Genomic DNA, 20,804 nt, shown 5'->3' with positions numbered 1-20,804 from the left:
GTGGCGCGCGCTCTGGACTGGGAAGGCCTGAGGTCACTCGCCGGAAACTCCCCTTCTGCCGGCGGCTGGCAAATCAAAGAGCTGGAGGTAGGTGAGGAAGGGAGGGGAGTCTTCCATCCGCCTGATCTGAAGCAGGATAATGGCTCTGCTGATGGATTACACCAACGTGTCTGCGGAAGACAGACGGGCGGGGGGCGATGGGAAGGGGGCTGCCAGGTCCGGGGCGGGAGGAGGGGGCGCCTGCCCGGACGGGGCACGAAGACAGCCACTCCTGATTTTGACAAAAAGCAGTTCTGGTTGAGAAGTCGTCACTTCACTCCTTCTTCTTTGGAAAATATTAGGAGGTGGAGGGATTTGTGCTTATGAAAACAGATCAGAGAAGAGGACGTCCCGAGTCAGAAGGCGCCATGGGGCTTTCCGTGAGCGCCTCTGGCCCGGGCTCTGGGTTCCAGTTTGTGGCAGGGCTGCTCCTCCTTCGCATGAGCGTCCACGAGTTTCCGGGTGGAACCATGGTCAGTTTCAACTGCTCCCAAGCTGCAGCAAGACGTCACAGTGGACAGGCCCAGCCAGAACCCCCGCTCGGCCACTCGCCAACCCAGGAACTCGGCCGCATCGCCTCTCCATTCCATTCCCACCACTGCTTAGGGCAGTGACAACATCTGCCAGGCAGGTGCTCTCGTGGGGTCAGGGAAATTCCCACGTCTCTAGGCCTAACACTGCACCAGAGTGTGCCCTCCGCGCCCAGGGCCTATTTTGATGCTGGTGCCAATAATCATCTTAACACACACAGGACGTTCTCATGACAGTGGCACTGTCATGATACGCCCCCGAGGGAGTATCTTTCTTCTTACTGCACCAGAGTGATTCCTAGAGGTGTTGTGCTTGGTTGTCACAGTGCTCTTAAAAAATTCAAATGAGTTGTTGTCGCTTGGTTCAGCGAGTCCTCCAGTTCTCTGTTGACTATCTGGCCATTTCCCAGGCACTGCCATGCGGAAACAGCCTAGAAGCTGGACTGTGGCTGGTGCCGTACCCCGTGTCCAGGTGGCATGTGTGGAGAGCTGGGCCACATCCCGTCCTGCTCTTCCTTTCCTGCTGGCTGGATGTGCATGTGATGGGAGGAGCTGGAAGCTCCAGCCCATCCTGACATTAAGAAGGAAGCCTGGTGTTACGGTGGCCGCTCAGCAAGAAGAAGGAGGCTGGGACCCCGAGGCCAGGAGGTGCCTCGCTAGGTCTCAGACTCCTACCTGGACTTTTGGATAACAAAGAAGCAAGCCCACTTTCTTACAGAAAAGAAACAAACGTCTTTCTGGTTGGTTTTCAGAATATGAAGAGTTGGGTCTTTAACAGAAGCTGATAGGTGCCTGCTTTAACATCAGCATTTAAAAATCTGGAGATTTCCCATAAATATTTTGATTTTTTAAGTATATCTTGAAAACGCAGATGCTCTTGCAGCCCTGGGGCTGTTTTCTCATGCCCACGTGTCTCCTGGAGTGGGACACGCACGGTCCTATGTGCCTCCGTCCCTTTCCGGCACCTGCATTCAGGCGTGCTGAGCACTGAGACTGCCTGGCCTGGTGTGGTCCACAGGGACACATTTCAAGGAGACACAGAACTTGTTCAGCGTCCTGGGGCTGTTAGTGGCCAAGGCTGGCTGAGTCCAGAACCCAGCCTCTTAGCCAGAGCCTCCTCTACCGCTTGGACCAAGCTGCCGAGCTTTTTTAAAAAAATGCCAACTCATTTGCAGAAATCTAAATGAATTTACAAAGAGGATTTTCTGGGTAATTAACAGAGTTTGCTTTGCTGCATTGACTGAACAAACTTCTAGCTGCTGTTTTCATTGTCTCCTTACTGTGAAGACATCAGCTCAGGGTGATAAAGTCTCTGTCAACACGCTACACTGCTCCAGGCAAGGCGGCCCGTGTGACAAAGAAAGTCCTTGACATGCATAGCGAGCTGGGGGTCCTCATGCTAGCCACGGAGTGTCATGAAGACAAAGGCCAGTCCAGATGCAACTGAAGTTGGGGGCAGAGAGGCTGTGGAAGGTTCTAGAACACCACTTCCTGGGAAGGTCCATCTGCAGATATACACAGTTGGCTCACGTCCGTGTCCCGTGGATGGGTTCAAGGCCGGAGCGTGCAGTTCGGGCTGCTCCCATGCTTCCTTGAGAGTTTGGCGTTGTGTCTCTGCCCTCCCCTGCTGCTTGCAGCCCCCCTGACAGAGACACTTTCCAGACCCGCAACAGAGCAAGCACCGGAATGCTTTGAAAGCTCGAGAAGGAATCTGGGGCCTCCTTGAGTCTCGGAATCACGGAATGTCAGAATTGGAAGGGACCTCAGCAAGCTTCCGGTTCGACCTTCCTGACTCACAAGATGGGAAACAGATTCAGAGACAAGAGGAGGGGGTCAGTGTTGTCCAGCCCCAGCACCTAGCATGTCACCCTGTGTTTTGGTGTGAGTTAGCGGCAAAGGCAGGGCTGCCTTCTGGAAAGAGCCTCGTGAGCTGGCAGTGGCGGCGTCTCTGCACTGGGTTCTAAATTAAGTACTTGGCTGAATTTTCTCACTTATGTCTCCCCACAGCGTTCTGGGGTTACCGCGGTCATTCCTGTTGGCAGGAAGAGGAGCTGAGGTACACCAAGGCACGTCACCCAGCTCTACAGGGTCACTCCCACATCCAAAGCCAGTTATCTGGCTCCATGGCCAAATGGCTATGCCTGGACTGGACTTCGGTTCAAGAGCCAACAGTGCAAATTCCTGCAGGGACCAAGCTGCCTCCTTAGGTGCCTGAAATGGGCAGGTGGGTCTGTGACAGGGGAGCGAGGCCCCCAGCTAACAGGAGCAGCAGACCCTAGTGTTCCCTTTCTCCAGTTGCTGCCACACGGCTGGGCACCCCCAGGCTGTTGCAAAACTCAGCAGTTTATCCAAAGGACCCAGGGATTCCCGGTGGAGCATGGCTTTTACAACTCTGAGTGACAGTAGAACCTTCCCTCAGAATCCTGAGTCCCTTCTCCCTTCCGGCCTCTGACATGGGTGACATGTACAGACCCCCACCCCTTCACAGTCAGGAAGGCCACAGAAGTGAAAGGCGTCACTCTGAGAGTCATGGTGTGACCCGCTGGGCTCTGTCCTGTCACAGGGACAGGTGATGTCACCCCAGACTGGCTGCTTGAGTCGGCGGGAGTCCCCGGTTGAGGACGACTCAGTCACCAGTTGAACCGGAGGGGGCATGTAGCGTGAGTGACGACGGAATCTGCTGCTTTAAGCTATGGAGTTTGGGGTGGCTCCCTGGCACAGCATGGCCGATCTTACCTGAAAATACTGGAATTAAAAAATGAAGGCAGCAAAACAAAGACTCACGAGCAGCCCTGCCTGTGTCCTTATAGGCCAGTGGCTCCAGGAATACTGTGTCTCGCCCTTCAGGTTGGGAACGGGGCCCTGAAGACAGGTACAGAGGAGCTTGGCCTCCGGGTCACCAGATCCCTTCCCTCCTGAGCCTTTGACAGGCTGAGGGTCCCAGCAGGCATGTGGTGAGTGGGAGGCACTAGGCTCCTTAGGACCATGGGAGTTTCACGGTGACTCTGTCCTTACTGGAAGCCCCACGCAGAGCTCAGTCCTACTGTCAAGTGCCTCCTTTGCACTAGCCACCAATATCTGGAGTCAACAAATCTCAGCTCTGCTGCAGAGGCAGGAGCAACAGAGAAGAGGTACCCATCCTCTCCAAACTCAAGAGCTCCCGCCCAGGAGAAAGAAGCATTCCTGTTTAGAGATGGAAATGAGGTACATACTCTGCCATTGAGAATGAAGGCTTGGAAAACTTGTTCCTTTCTTTTTTTCCAGTACTGGGGATTGAACCCAGAGTATGTGAATACTAGCCCAGGGGGCTACATCCCCAGCACCCACCCATCCTTCTTTCCTTCTTTCCTTCCTTCCTTGTACTGGGGATTTAACCCAGGGGCATGTTACCACTAAGCAACATCCCCAGCCCTTCTGCTTTTTTATTTTGAGACAGAATCTCACTAAATTGCTGAGTCTAACCTCGAGCTTGCAATCCTCCTGCCTCAGCCTCCCAAGTCTCTGGGATTAGAGAAATATACTACTATGCTCCACTTCAGCATTTTTAAACCTGTAAAATGGTACAAATAAGATTGCACTACTTAGTTTAAATATGATTGGAAGTTCTTTTGAAAGACAGATAAAAATGCTACATTCTAATAAAGAATTCTACATTCTAATAGTGAATTGTTCTGCTAAAGGAGAAAAACACATATTCTGTCTAAGTAGTGGAAACTTTGCATATTAAAGTTGTAACTTTGATATTTGATCTTTACAGATCTTTAAAGGATGTTACAGATCTTTACAGATCTGTTAATATGTTTGATATTAACCAAGTATCAGGACTGGAACTGGGTTTCACACCTTTCTTAAGAATATGATGAAGAAATGCTTATGGCAACAAACTTAGATGCTCAATAAGAATACAGAGCTGAATTTCTCAGTCTTGCCACTCCTGGCATTTGGGACTGGATGATTCTGTTGCAGCCTGTTGAGAGTGGCATAAGTACCTAGGAAAAAGTATAACTGAGCACCCCTTTCCCAGACCAGAAAATTCTCCAAAGTCACCGGAGTTCTCTGTCTCCCGGGAACTTCCTTTGTGAGATCAACACACATGGACGTTCTTATCCCACCTCCATGCAGACAGATGCTAAGCTCTTCCCCGTAAAAATGGGATCATGCATTTCTTTGGTGACTTTAAAAAAATTTACAATATATTTTGCTTACTTCTCCATGGGTTCACGTGTGTAAGCTCTGCGTACTTTCAAAAGCAATGGCAACACAGCGGTCCACTGATTCACATGCTCCAATCTAATGAAGCGACTTTACTGACTTTACTCTCACCTTTCCCTGCTATCAATAATACTGCATGAATATTTTAATATTTACATTCTTAAAGCATTTTTTACCATCACTTCTACTAGAATGACTGGATCCAAAGATGTGGACCTATAATAATGGTGAATTCTGGGAAATCGTCCAGAAAACCCCCAGTAGATTCTAATTTCTTGGTTTGGAAACTTGAGTTCTGACGCTTTCTGCTTAGCTTCCACAGTAGTGGACTAGTTACTCACCTGGCCAAACAACCACAGTTCTGAGGTTGAGAAACTGCTTTAAAGTGAAAGTGACCCAAATGTGAATCCCATCTCCACCATCTCCTGTGCTGTGTGTTTCATTAGGCAAATCGTGGAAGCCTCCCCGTCCTCATGCATAATGGTGACGCTTCCTTGGAAGCATTGCTGCTAGAGTTTATTGATATTATATACCATAAGCATATTACATTTGCTGTTTCAGAATGCTGTAATTATTTATTGGTGCTAATAATAAAAACCAGGAGAGTAGGAGGTTCAGAAAAGTGAACCTGGAATGTGCATGCAGCCTAACAGTCAAAAAACACTGCTGCCAGATACTTCAGTCCCTCTACCAAGATAAACTTCAGATGGCCATAAAATGAATATGATAGAAGGAAAATATTTTTCCTCACCAAGGAGACTATAATTAATATTTGAGTCACTTGGTGCTTATGAAACCCACAGAGGCATAGATACCTATATTTATATACATACAGAGGGGATGAATGCGCATGCTTTTAAAACACACCCCCATACGTTTATATAAGAGAACGTTGGGCATATGGAGTCCCCTTGTGCTTGGGTTATATGCTGCGATGCACGTTTTCATCCAGGGTTGTTTCAGAATGCTCCTCTCTGTTCCTGCTCAGAGTGACTTACCACCATAATCAGATTACCTGGAAAACAAGTTCTAGCTCCACTTAAAGTACACCAAAGCAAGTGAAATAAAGATGAGCAGGAGGTTAAGTGTCCCTTTGTCTCAGTTTAACTCCTCCCCCTCTCTCCAGTGTAAGGAGACCCAGGAGCATGGCATCTGGGGAGACAAATGTGGCCTTATATCCTGGCTGGGGGACCCTACCAGCAGCATGTTATTAGCTGACAGCTTCTCAGAACCTGACTTTCTTCATCTGGAGAATGGGTACAAGTTGATGTGTTGGTTTAGCCGTCCCAACACCTGGCAATTTGACCCCAGTCTTTCTTGAGAAACTGGTCCTTCCATGGTGTTGGTCCTGGAGGAATCCCTGGGCTAACTCCTAGTAAGGCTCCAGGGTTGAGCACGTGCCAGCACTGACCAGTTAGGGACGCTGCCTTGCACTTCACGAAGTGATTGCTTTAGGACTGGGCATGAGAACCAGTCTGAACCAAGGGGACCCGGTTCTGAGACGTCCACTAGCAACATGAAGAGGCAAATCTGGGGTTCTCAAGGGCTCAGGATGGCATCCTGCTGGGCATCTGGCTACGTCCTGACAACAGAGGTTTGCCAGATAAGGCAGTGGTGGAGAGCAAGACTGGGTTCTAAGGACAGCACTGAGTTATCACATCCACCTGACTCAGGCCGAGGCACCCTGGGGTTTTGGAGATACAGACCATTGCATCAATCTGTTGATCTGAACCAACTGGGTTTCCAGCCACTTGAAATTTGGAGCCCTCACCAATGAAATGTGCGAAAGCTTCAGTCCACGTCCTGGTAACCAGCGCACAGGACCTAGGCGGGGCAGAGACGCCCCTGCTCTCTGCTGCCAGGAGGGGTGGCCTTCCCCTGGTGTCTGAGAGAGGGCCTGGCCACCATGCCAGGGACAGGGCTCGGGGCACAGGGATGTGGCAGCTGCTGTGTGGGCAGAAACATCAGGATCCCTGGGCCCAGCACTCGCCCCTGGCGCCCTGCCAGGCTGCAGGGTGTCAGACTCAGGAGGGAGCAAGTGGCGCCTCTTGAGGACGGTTGTGCTGACGTAATCAGGCCTTGCTCTGTGATCAGCCAGCTCATCGTGGTCAGGGGCTGTTGGCTGCACGGGAGGACACTAACATACCACACCAGCGGGATGTGCAGCAGAACTAACCTGCCTCCAGCTCAGGGCTTCGCCGCCAAAGCCAGGCTTCAGGGGAGGAGGCAAGTCTCATTCAGTGATGGTGAGCACAGGAGGGGTGCAGGGGCAGGGACTGTCACAGCATGGAGAGTGGACCGTGGACTCAGAGAGGCCAGTTTACATCCTGCTCCACTGCTGTCGAGATATGGAATTTTATTCACTTTGCCACATAACCCTTTGCCTCCAAACCCTCCAGTGACTACCCACTACCTTCCCAGTGAAGACTGGATTTGTCCGTGCAAAATAAAAACCCTGACAAGGCCTAAACCTGGCCTCCCCCTCAGACTTAGCCCTGACTTCCTCACACCAGTCATACTCTTTCCACCCTGCTCAAAACCAACCAGTAAGCCTCTGCCCCAGGACCTTTGCACTTGCTGTTCCTTCTTCCTGGAATATTTTTGTCCCAGATGTCCACATGACTTGTCCTTGACTGCATACAGCTCTCTCTACAAATGCCACTTTGTCAGAAAGGCCTTACCTGAGAGCAGCGGATCTCACCCATCATGACCTACCTTGTGCACATCACTCCCTGAGATGTTATCTCCTCATTTTTTTGCTTAGCACCTGCCTTTCCCTTCCAGAACAGGGAGCTTTATCTATTTTTCTCACTGCTTGTGTCCTCAGTACCTAGAACAGTGCCAAACACATGCCAGGGGCTTTGCAAGTGTTCGCTCAAGTGATTTAGTTGCTCACCATACAGTTCCTGAGCACCTGCCTGTGCCAGATGTTGACAAAACAACACCCAGAGAGATAAAGCTGCCCTTGTTGTTAGGAAACACCCATGAGGACAGATCAAAGAATCAGAGGAGCGCACTAATTTCAGAATGAGCAAAGTTCTCCGGAGCCATAATGGGTGATGGGAACAGGGAGTATTTTTACTCTCTGTGAAAATTTATCTTCTGTGATCAGGGGAGGTTGCAAGGTGGTGAAGGTGTATCTGGCAGGTGAGAAAGCAGTCCCCCAGGTGAAGGCCAGGAAGAGCGAGAAGGTTCCAGGCAGCAGTGATAGCACATGCAAAGGGCCTGGTGCAGGGAAGAACTGACTGTGCTAGAATATCCACAGGCAGGCAGGGGGCTGCAGGAAGAGATGGAAAGAGGCCACAGGTAAACATGCAGACGGGCCAGCACATGCGAGGCTTCCAACGCTTCGGGGAGGAATGAGGGTCTTCTTGTGAGGAAAGGGAGCCGTTACTCTTCACTTTTAGACTCAAGTGAAAAGGATTCAACAAATACACAAGTGGGAAGCAGGTTCGGCAAGAAAAGCCACCAGTGCAACCCTGGCACAGCGCTGGGAGGGAGACACTTGGCAGGCAGTCACGAGTCAGGAGTCAGGCTCCTCCCCTGGAAAGAAACCCAACCTGGATATAAGGTAGAAGTCCACTGGGTTGTTCTGTTTCCGCTTCTCAAACCCAAAGATGTACTGGTGGAAATGACCAGAAAGGAACCTTAAGGACGAAGCAGATTTCAGGCAGGACTTTGTCTCCGATCCTTCCTCGTTGGGGAAAGACTATCGCTCTTTCCCCAGTGTGCTCTGTGGCACTCGAGAGAGACGCTGCCTGAGCTCAGCGCATGCCTGGCCTCCTGGGCAGAGTGACCGCAGTATTAGCCACAGACGGCGATCCAGGTGAGCAGAGCCTGTGCTTTGCCCTGACACTGCTTCACTGTGCACACGGCCCTGCTGCTGCTCTGGAGTGCGTGGGGCAGCTCCAGGGGCATCGGTTGGCTCCAGTCCTGGGCACCGTCCCAGCACCAGTACCCAGGCATGCCCACACCAAGTCTGTTGGTGAGCACAGCTGCCAGAGGGACATTTTGCTTTACTGAAGCAAAAAGCCTCACTCTAAGGCTTTTTCTGAAATTTTGGAAACCTCAGTGCACAACTGGACGAATCGACCCTGCAAACCCCTGGCTTTACTACAGGTCCAAATACGTCTCCTCTCTGACCACAGGAACGTGGCACTGAAACGTGGTCTGATCAACAGCCCCAAGCGGGAGAAAATAGATGATGACATGAACATGCTCAATTAGAAAATATCTGGCTGCAGGGGCGATTTGAAGATCTGAAGAAATTTCTCTCATTTAAGGGCTATTTAGTTTCAAAGAAAACTTATTTTTATTTGGAGTTCTAGGTTCCTGAGACAGTCTTTTTAAATCAGAAGAGAAGACGCTACAAGAACCAGAATTCTTGCTTAAAAGCACCACACTGACTTGGAGATTTCACCCTCTCACACAGGAAGGCTCCTTGAGATGAACAATCTGACTAGGGGCAGGAAAACAGACCCGTTTCGCCCGTCCTGATCTTCTGTGCCTGTCACACAGCATGGAGAGACCCACAGATGTCCTGGGTGAGAACTGTGCACCTTAGCCGGCCGTCCTCCAGGAAGCGATCCTAACTTAGCTGAGGCTATTCCTCCCAACAGGCAGTATCAGGGGGAAAACCGGATGCGTGTGGAGCGCCCCACGTTAGGAGAGTTATGATACACTAGCACCGCCACTGCACGGGTTATAGTCCTGGATATTTAAACAGGATTATTCAGCAGCTACTAAAGTACAAGAGAATAGTTAGTGATTAAACCAATATTCATGAACTATTAAGTAAATATGCAAATTTAAAAATAAAAGCAACATGATTCCCTCAAAAAGATGTCTATTTATCTAGGCACACATATAGTAAGTTTATGTGACTAATAAATATATAATGCCTTATAATTTTATGAATAAGTATACATAATATCTGCTTATACATTATATGTAATTTATACTTGTATATAGCCTATGTATTTTATGTAATAAATACGTACTTATGTGATACATCATAAGACATATATTAATAATACAATAAAATCAACCTATGTTGCCTGTAAGATATACAATATATGATGTACATTTTTATTCATTTTAAAATATATATTTTCAATTTCCCTCAAAAATATATGTATACTAATACATACATGTTAGTACAAGTACATTGGAAATTTAAATTTCCTGATTTTTTTATAACATGAACGTTATTTTTAAACAACTTTAAACATCTCTGATACGTTTGCAGGGTACGACTTGCTTATTCAGATGGCAGCGTCTCGGGTGAAGCAGATGCCTAATTAGTGTTCATTATATGGAGAAAAGAACAAGTGAGGGAAGGGACTGGAATCCGTGAAGAGCCAGCCGCTGTGAAGTCCTGGCTGCACCAGGTCAGAGGAAGTGGAGCGGCAGGAAGCTGGCACAGGACTGGAGCTCAGCCCTCCTCTCTGGTCTGGAAGTAGAATCCTAACTGAGTGGGAGGAAATCTGTACCCGGGACATGGCATTACAGGGGTATGTGTGAAATAGCTTTCCTAAGGACAAACGAACGTATTCATGCTAAAGCGAGACCATGTAAAGGAGATGTTAATCGCAGATGATGTATATAGAGATATACACACATATTATATATGGATAGATATGCCTCAAGTTCAGGATCAGCCACCTGGAGCTAATTATCTGATGGCTCCTCATCTCTGCAGCCTGAGGTGGCCCTGCTGAGTCTGTCAGCTACACTTTGCTGGTTCACAAGTGGCTGCCTCTGTGCTGAGACACCAGTGGCCTCTGGTTTGTTTCCTTGCTCCTCATCCACCCCATTCAACTGTAAGCGGCAGGACGGCAGGGGACCCTGCTGGCCTCACTCCCCCCATATCCACTGGCCAGCAAGAACGCAGCAAGTAAGTATTGAATTAACAAATCAATGGGTCCTGTTGGAGTCTTATAGGGGAACAATACTTCAACTAATAAACTATTTGTTGGGTTCCCGTCTTGTATCATATGGTCATTGTTTGCATTCTATTGCCCCTTAAGTTTTCATAGCAAGTCTCTTTAAGATCTTGTATGACACCATCCATGTGGGGCTTCTGTTAATATTGGATAAAAGAAAAAAAAAAAAAACCCCATTCTCCAGAAAGCAGTCTCTGCTGGGTTTCCCTTGAACCACTGTTGACTTCACATCTCCTGGGAGCCGGAGCCCTTGTCCCTGACACCCAGCTCAGTCTCGCAGGAAAAGAAAGGACTCATCGCTACGGAGATCAGGGTGCCCAGGGGCAATCCACAGAGGAGTGTGGAGAGGTGCCCAGGGACCAACCTGGGCGGGCGCAGGCAGGCGTCAGGCTGACCCCGTGGGGGCTGGAGGGAGCCAGGTGCCTCGTTTCCTCCGCTCACTCCGGCCTGCGCCCCTGGCTCTGGCTCTGTGTCTGGAACATCCGCAGCGCCCTCGCTGGCTGCCTCTCCTGCCCAGGAGCCTCCGCCCTTGCCTTCCTGCCACCTGCCTCCAGGGCCACTCTTCACACTACTGGAGCCGCCACCACGAAGAGGAAGCAGACGCACCCGAGCTGCGAACAGCCGGCCAGAGGCTCCCGCTGCCCTGAGAATAAAACCCAGAGGCTTCACTCGGAGCTGTGGAGGGCTGAGGAGCGGGCTTCGGAAGAGCCTGGATGTCCCCGTGGGCCACCCCTTCGTGGTTCATGGTGTGGCGAGACCTTGGAGCAGACATTCCCACCTCTGCACTTGCTGTCCCTCAGCCTGGAAGTCGCTGTCCTCAAGTCTTGCTCCACTTGGCCCCTTGTGCTCAACTGGGAACTGCTTTCAGGTCCCCTCCTCAAAGGACCCTTTTTGACCACTCCCACACCCTCACCCCACCCTCCTCTGTGGTCTTCTCAGAAAGGCCACCACATCTAAAATGGTCACGCTTGTCTGTGGCGACTGCCTCTCACCCCTCAGCTTGTCCCGTCCACGAAGGCAGGGACCTGGTCTGTCTTGGTCACCCTGCAATCCCCAGTGCTGGGCACGAGGAAATGCCAATCCGGAGGTGCCAGTGTCTTTATAGGGAAGATACCGATTGTGCAAACATCGTGATAAAAGCTCACGGTGCCGACGGGCGTGAGCCAGCAGTGCCCTGGCATAGCTGTCCCTGCCCCCAACCTGTGAAGGGGGAACCCAAGCCTCCTCAGAGACACGAGGGAACTGTCCCAGGCTCCCGGCCAGCAGTACAAACCTAGATTAGCACAGGGTGGGGTCTGACTTCAGAGTCCGTGTTCCTAACCGTCTCTGTCCGTGGGCGCCACACACTGACTGGCCACTAGTATTAGTACAGTCAACCACGCTCCATCTGGTCACTCACTCGCGCATTTCGTGCTTTGTTCATTCGAGAAGTGTTTATTGAGAAACTAATGTGTCCCGTGTCCTCCTGGGCTGGCTGTGCACACGGCTTAGTTTATAAAGTTGCCACAGCTTTCCTTTTACTATGCCAAAGGTGACTGAGTCAATGGTTGGGGGAACCGTAGGAAACCCTGGCACAAAGCAGGAATGGGCGAGCATCTCCTACGTTCCAGGTACTGACCGAGGCTCTTGTCTGCCTCGCCTGCTCCTAACAGGGAGCATTACCAGTGGTGTGTGTGGATCTGAGCTTAATGGTGCCAGCACCAAGGCCTGGAGTGGTTAAGTGGCGTATGTGCTTAGGCAATAAGTGACAGAAAGCATGCCTATCTTTTTCCAGAACATTCTCCTCTTTCCACATTACAGGACTACGCTTGCACACAGTAGGAGGCTCTCCTTAAATATGTGTGGGATGCTGAAGTGATGTTCTGGTAAACCCAGCTTCTACTCAAGGTGCAGTGACATCTGTCCGTGTGCACCAGCAGTACCAAGCGCGTGAGGAATTCACCGCACCAGGATGACGCCGGATGCTGGGACTGCCTCTGCTCCCACCATGATCTCACAGTGGGGCCAGCACATATGCTGTCTGCCACTGAGGACCTGCTGTTACAGGTGCGTGACCAGGACTGTGGAACTTTACGAAGCATGGACAGTTCTAGCCCACGTTCCCCAGAGCAGGGAAAGCTACAGGGCTACGCAGGGTGGCCCAGAGCTGCGCAGTGACGAGACACCACGGGCAAGATTCCCGCCCAGACATTTACACTCCCACACCCTGCTCTCAGCTCCTCTGCCAGCAGCCTCCCATGAACCAGGGAGTTGGAAAAGACAATCAGGATGAGGGGGGAAGTAGCTGAGGAATCTTCACGCCTCCTTGTCAGTTCTCACAGACCCCTGTCCAAGGAGTCCAGCCATGAGCAAGCATCCTTCCCCAGGGCCAGAGCCCCAGATGCCTCGGGAGTGAACTCTGCTTCCCTCAACACCAAATTACTCAAGAGTTCATAAGGCAGTAGCATGCCTCTGGCTTGACCAGCGGCCCTCATGATGTTACCAAGTATTTCCTCCCAGTTTGGGCATTAGGTTAGAGTATAATCCGCCAGATGGGACCTGAGAATGTAATGGAATTTGCCAAATTTCAACGCTTCTTTTTGACCTCCAGGAGAAAATTGGGCACAGACACTCTTGAAGGATATGGGGACCATGGGGGAACATCAAGTTGATTCATCAAATTAGCTCAAACATAATTGTCCTGCATGACTGGATACTGAACTTGTCAGCTGTAAACCTGTCAAAAAGTCACACACATTGATGTTCAATAGAGACACACAGTATTGTGTTCAGAACCCGACTTCTCTTGAACTTCAGCTTGCTAAGGATGCACTATTGCCTCTAAGAGGATGTAGTGGTAAGAGGCTCGGAATGGAGAGATTGGAGCAGAAAACAGGAACGAACACTAGTGGCTACAAATGCCAGCTGTACCTGGAGCCTTTTCAGTGAGAGACTCACAAAAGATTTTAAAGTCACAGGTTTTGCACTTCTTTTTCTTTTTTAAATTAACTATGCTACACATAAATTATCTGCATTCTGCAATGGAGACTATTCCAGAAATGAAGACAACGTATGCACTGTTCAAAATGTTTGCTTCTTTCAAGTAACATCTTCTCTTGCCTATTCTAGCACATGTTGCTACAGAATACGAAAGCTGGAAAATAGAAATTTTTGCAGAGAAAAATATTATATAGCCTCAGGGCAAGATTTAAGGCTTAAACAAATCACCCTGTTGCCACCATTGAAGATCATGACTTTCCATCCCAAACTGATGGTCTCAGCTCTCTGCACCCTGTTCGGGTCTCATCCTCTAATGAGTGGCTTTCCCCATGACTTCGCTCTGGGTTGCTGACCTGGTCACTGTGATCTCAGGAGTCAGTAGCTATTGGCCTTTCTCTAGAAACGGTGCAAGTTCAACCTGCTACGCCTGGTCCCAATCTGAAATTCTCCAACTGTTGTCTCACTTGTCTTCTTTTGGTTGACTACTTGTCTTGTTCCTAATTTTTATGCCATTTGGGGGTAATTTTCCCCTTTTTTTCATTATTGACAAAGACAGAGGAGGCTCCTATAATTTGTGGGTGACTGACAAGGCTGAATGTTGTTAACTCAAATGTTTTGATTTACATCAGAGGGGACCTCCGGGCCCCAGACGTGACAGGCTGCAATGGTGCCTTCAAAGCTAGTGAATATTAAATCCCAGTAAGCAGGCCCTTTTTGTGTTTCTCAATACATTACCGTTCTAAGGTGCTTTAGCAATAAGTATCAAAAGGCCTCGAACCGGCAAAGTCCATTCAGCAATTTCACTGATGAGATTCCAGCCCCAGGAGATAAACAAATTATGCAATTATATGAATATAAGGATGTTCATCTCAGTGTTGTTTAAAAGAGGAAGAAGTTCAAATAAATTATATTCAGCAAGTGGGCTAAGTAAATATGTCATAGCCATACACTGGAATAATTATAGTCACTGAGATTTCATATTTACACCTTAATTTACTGGTAGGAGAAGATGATCACCATAAAGAACTAAATAAAAATATAAAATTCTGTGCATTTTTACTGTGTCTCTTTTGATTGAGTTACCATGTTATGCACATGTAGAAAACAAACCCATGGAAAGGCCCAGTCCAAATATTAAGAGAAATGACATCTGTGAGCAAGTTTTAATTTTTTTCTTATACTGTACAATGTATTCCTTTTATAGCCAGAAGAACAGAGGCACTTTTATTTCAGAAAAGCAATGCCCACGGGGTTGAGAGAGACACTTGGCATACCGTAACCCTCCATCTATGTCACATTAGAAAGGAGCAAGCTGATCATAAAGGGTCAACAGAAGGAGCAGCTGACCAGGGACCCGGAAAAAGGGACCGGCAGACAGTCACATAGAGCCTTCTGTTGATGACTCCGACCACCTGCCTGTCTGATCTTGGCCGACTGAGTTGGAATTTTGTCTTTGAAAACGAAACTGGACATTTCCTGTTAAGCAAAATGCAGTTGATTATTTTTTAAGTCAAGGCTCGATTTCCAGGGAAAGTGAGACCCTTCAGAATGGTATCATGTTGGGTCGTGCGAGCAACCGCCTTCACCAGAAACCGGCCCGAGTCGGGAGCAAAGACACAAAGGTCCAGCAAAGCAGAAAGGACAGGCGGAAGGGCTGGGTTCAAATCTCAGGCCACCGCTTTCTGATGGTGTCGGTTGGGGCACACCACTTGCTCAGCGTGCCTCCTTGATAAGAGGAGACCAGTGCTCACCCTGGCACCAGCCTGAGTGGCTGCGAGACCTAATTAGGGATTTCTGGTAGGGGGTGCACAGTAGGTACTTCACAAGTGTTAAAACAAGAGTTCATCCGGGTCCCAGCAGAGGTCAGAAGCAAAGAGCTCACAGGAGAGATGTCCTCCAAACACACATTTTATTTGGCATACACAGTGGTTTTTGAAATCCAATTAATTACTTTCCAACAATTAAAAATTGGGAGATAGCATAAAAATTACAAATTTTTAGTTTCTTAAGAAACAGAAAAGTGCCTCTCATCTTCACTATTATTTTTTTAAATGCTGTACATCTACAAAAAATTTTTGCTTACATCGTCCTGAAATTCATTAATGTAATACACAAGGCTGCAGCTTGTTCGTCTTGATGCCCATATTCCCATGCCTTGCGGGAGAGAGCAATCTATTTTTACATTCTCTTTTCGACAACTATTTTGGCTAATATGAATAATGTCACCATGAATATTCTTGGACTTGCCTGTACAGGTGCAACAGGGCAAACAATATCTTGTTTTGGGATATAAACTCATGTCATGAAACTATAAAAAAAAAAAAGCAAAGGAGTTACGCAGACCTAATTCAGGCTCCTGGCTCCTGGAGAGGATGGGGTGCGTGGTATTGGGGCATCCCAGGAAGCTGCAACCGTATTTATAATAGTTTAACTGAGTGGGGGGCTCTGGACGCTCATTATTTGTATGCTTCATAATTGACGTGTTTTACATGTATCCTTTCCTAAGTGTTCCATTAGGAAAAAGTTTTTTGAGTGAACTGAGAACACCTGGTAGACACAGCACCATGGTCTCATAGCTGCAGCTGTTATGAAAGTCCATTCATCACCCTCCTCCCTGTCACCTCTCCATTGTTGCACCTGTTGATTCATCTGTGTGATCTGCACAGGCCTGTCAGGCATTGGAACTGGAGCTCCCAGCTCCTGCAGACAGTATGATCTTCTCCCAAGTCCTTGGGGAACGTGGGGACTGTGAAAAGTGGCCGGTCCCCAGCCCTTCTCACACCCAGAAAGGCCCCTGGGAAACACTGAGAAACCTGCCCTCCTTAGCCTTAGAAGAATGCGGCTGGAAACTAGTGGTCAAGCCTTCCTCTCGGTCTTTCCCATACTTATCCTAGCCAGCGTGCGACCAGGTGCTTGGCGTCTGTTAATCCACCTGCATTTCCCAGCAAGGCCTGAATGGAGCCCCAGGCAGAGAGGAGGCTGTGGACCTCCTGCCTCTGCTCCTGGTGCCCGCCCCTGCCACTCCCTCCTCCTGACCACCACCCCCGCCACCTGGTAACTGCACATCCCCACTTCCCTCCTGACAGCTGGCGGGTGATCTGCCTGGAGACCCCGTCCTCTGGCACTGTGCTTGACCCTTCTTAGGAGCTGCTTCCTAGGCTTCAGCCTTCAGGGTACTCTTGCCCCTTGCTTTCTCTGGAGATTTTATTTTCTCAATTATTCATATTAAAGTACCCTAAGGTGCACATGCTACAGCAACATACAGGGGAGAACTGCATGGGTTTGACCAGGCCACTTCACTTTACGTGTCCCCCAAGTACTGGCGGGAGGAATCTTCAGATACTCGAGTCTCTCGTACTTGATGGCACAGAATTTGTGCATGACCTGTGCATGTTATCTGGTGTACTCTAACTCATCTCTGGATGACTTATAATACCTAATACAACGTGCATGCTACGTCAGGACTTGTATCACTTAGGGACTCATGGCCAGAGAAAAGTGGGTGTCTGTGCAGTACAGATGCAATTTTATTTTCAAATATTTTGGATCCAGGATTAGTTGAATCCTTGGGTGCAAACCTGTGATTACAGATGTCCAGCCGTGGCTCTGTGTGTACACAGGTGTGTGTGTGTGTGTGTGTGTGTGTGTGTGTGTGAATAGGAATGTGTGCATATTTTATAGTATGGATGGAAAGTAGCTCCAACCCACAAGCATGCCCTTTAGCTCAGTGGTTCTGCTGTTTCAAAGCTTTCCTATGCAAATAATCATAGACATATTCAAATACTTTGCTATGATTTTTTGTATAAGAACACAGTTATGAGAGTAAAAAATTTGGAAACAATCTAAATTATCAAGTACTAAGCGATTAACTTAATAAGTTATAGTACACTATTCAGCATAGTATAATTTCGGTCTTGAAAATGAGGTTCTACAGCACTATTTTAAAACAGGAGAAGATCTTGAAAAGATACCAGTGACTTGAGAATTATGCTACAAAACACAACATACTTTAAGCATGATATTATTTTAGTTTCAAAAGGCACAAAATGTTCAGAAAGGTGAAACAGCAAAGTGTTCACGGCATACTAGGTGAGGTTATGTAGTTAATTTTCCGTCTTGTTCAAGCTTTTAAGTATGCCACAATGGACATGTCCTTGTTTGTTTTAAGGATAACAATAGAAAATGTGTTGCCTTGTCTTTTAAAAATTAAAAATAAAATACTTTTTGAAAAAGAACGTGTTACAGCTGTGGGCCAGGCACCAGGTGCAGGAGGGGTAACAAGCCCTCTGCCTCCTGGCCAGCTGATTTCAACTGGCCCTGGCTGTGGCTATGCTCTTGGACCTGCCTCTGAATTCGAGGACCCGAGCTTGCGTGTGTCCACGTGTGCATCCTGAGGAGGCAGCCTTGGTGTCACAACTCAAGGCCAGGAGTAAGTTCCTGCTTAGAGAGAAAGAAAGTGGCAGAGAGCATCTGCAGGACACATGGGGCCCTAATTGACTGGTGGCTGCAGGTGAAGGGGTCTGAGTGTGCAGCTTCCCAGACACCGTCTGGAGAGGGGGCGGGTGGAAGGAGCTCGGAGAGGGGAGAGCTGGGAAAACATGGGGGAGCCTTCGACAGGAGAGAAGCAGGAGCTCCCATGGCGTTTCATTCAGTCTCTCTCCGGGGGACCGTGTGCACCACAGGGGTCCACAGAGGATTCACTTTGATAGAGAAAAATCCATCAGAACTTGAATTTACATATTTTTATATTTTCTTTTATGCAATCAACAGTAATTTTTTATCTTAAAATAAGAAAATGTAGGTTAAACCCAGGGCCCTGACTCCTTCTTAGATGTGAAGGTGTTGGTGCAGGTATCCTGGTGGGGGTTCAGAGAGGTGACGGGTGGGTGTGACCCCAAGTGCCTGCCCTAGATTTCAGTCTATGGCCAGGCAGCACAGCCTGGGTGTGCCTGTGCGGGGCACATGTGCATTTTAGTATTTAGGCCTGATGCATCCATTTCGATGCACACGTGGCTTGATAATGAGACACCGCATATGTATTCCTACATACATACAGAATGCACTAACAGGCAATATACAGCATATCTAATATACATGCATGTAATTTATAGCTCATTCTTTTGAAATGTCCTTCTTGTACATATTTTAACAAAGCACATTTTTTTTCACCAGGACAGTGGCACATGCATATAATTTACAAATGCCTAATGCACCTGTCCTGGGGCACCGAACACTGACCTGCAGGAGCAGGTGCACATGCAAGACCACTGGCCTAAGGTCCTTGTCCTACTGGACCACGAAAGCTTTGTGGTCAGGTCTTGATTACCACTTTTTATGTATTCTGTTATCACAGAAAAAAAGGAAGATCCATCCAGAGAAGGAAACATCTCACGGATCAGGAGAGCCAGATGAAGACCCAGCCACGGAGCTGATCCCCCACCCTAAACGTGGCATGCGGCCTGACCTGCCAACGAACACCCCACCTCATGGTCCAGCAGCTTTACGATGATCATTTATGCACGCATTTACTCTGGTAAAGCGTCAAACTGTACAGGGGGGTTATAAGCGCACCCTCCCCATCCTCTGCCTTAAAGAAGAAAGAGTAGAAAAACACTGTCTTCCCCCACCCCCGCCAAGCCAGTAAGGTAGAACGGAAAAAAGGAACAAACAAAAACCAACCGCCTCTCCTGGGTGGCAATGTGTAGCCTGGAGCCAGTGTTCAGAGTTGAGTAATAAACCCCAGAAAAGCAGTAACCACGTGGAAAGGCTGACGGACACCGAAGAGTCACGGTGCAGACCGAGGGACGTGGGAGTCCCAGGCTGGGCCGCTTCACGTGGCAGGCTGGCACACTGCTCGCCAGTGCGCGGTGTGTGAGTGGCCCACGTGCGTGTCCCCACGCGGCAGAACCCTTCCCGGGTCCTTGCGAGTCTGAGGGAAGAAGCTTCCCTCCTATCTGCGCTGCCCACAAGTTTGGCTGCTGCCAAGTACTCTCCGCAACTGCTTTTGCTGCTGCTGATTGAACTAGAAGGAACACAAATGGCCGTTGAGCCATGACAAGCTGGTAATCAGTTAAAAAAAAAAAAGCAAAAAGCAAGACAAACTGATCACAGTGCAATGAAACCTTGACCCAGGGTGACCTTCAAGCTCTACCGGCACTATCGCCTCTCTGCGCTGGGAACCTCTGCTTTTCTACATGCACTGTGCTACTGTGCTGTTATGGTTTGGGGGTGAGGTGTCCCCCAAAAGCTCATGTATGAGACAGTGCAGGAAGGTTCAGAGGAGTGATCGGGTTGTGAGAGTCTTAACCCAATCAGGGATTTGACCCCTGATGGGATTAACTGTGGTGGCTGAGGTGTGGGTGTGGCTGGAGGAGGTGGGAACTGGGCGTGGCTTTGGGTACACATTTGTATCTGGCGCGTGAAGTCTCTGCTTCCCAATGATGCCAGCTGCTTCCCTCTGCCACACTGTGTGCCAGGATGTTCAGCCTCACCTCCAGCCCCCAGGAACGGAGCCAGATTCCCACAGACTAAGACCTCTGAAACCGTGAGCCCTCAAATAAGCTCTTCCTCCTCTACAGCTGTGATGGTTGGGTCCTTTAGTCACAGCAGCAAAAAAGCTGATTGAAACATGTAGAGACTGAAAATGTAAATTACAAAATAAGAACAGCTCAATATTAGAAATATCGGGCGGAGAAATATCTCTGGATTCTTAGGTTTATATTGAAGCCTTAATAGTGAACAATTCTGGGGAATGATATTTGGATAAAATTCTGCCTCCACTTGCAATTTCTGCCTTTTCCCATAGGGACAAAAGCTCTCAGGGTCAGCTGTCTCACTGCAGGGTAGGAAGCCACCTTGAAAGGTCACGGACACCAGTCCTGCCTCTCACCTGGCAGTCAGGACCTCACACCTTAATGTAAGAAGAGATGGGAGCGACACACCCTCAAGGCACAGCAAGGCACCCGTCAGCAGGACCCAGTGCAGCTGCGGCAGCCTGCCTTCCTGGGACTTGCGGAATGGGGAGCAGAGAGCGCTTGAGCGTGGGGAAGCAACCCAGGTGAGGCTTCACTTTCGAATGAAATCAGGAAGAACTGAGGGG

General features: G+C 48.8%; 1 protein-coding gene across 1 annotated transcript in view; it reads right to left on the bottom strand.

Moving 5' to 3' along the window:
• TSHZ2 (teashirt zinc finger homeobox 2) overlaps positions 1–20,804 on the bottom strand; it is a 236,373-nt gene that overhangs the window by 170,440 nt on the left and 45,129 nt on the right. The gene's annotated exons all lie outside the window — the stretch shown is intronic.

Source organism: Sciurus vulgaris (assembly GCF_902686455.1).
Source record: "Sciurus vulgaris genome assembly, chromosome: 2".
In the NCBI taxonomy this organism is placed as follows: domain Eukaryota; kingdom Metazoa; phylum Chordata; class Mammalia; order Rodentia; family Sciuridae; genus Sciurus; species Sciurus vulgaris.
The sequence above is the reverse complement of the archived record's forward strand: the minus strand, read 5'-3'. Positions and strand labels throughout refer to the sequence as shown.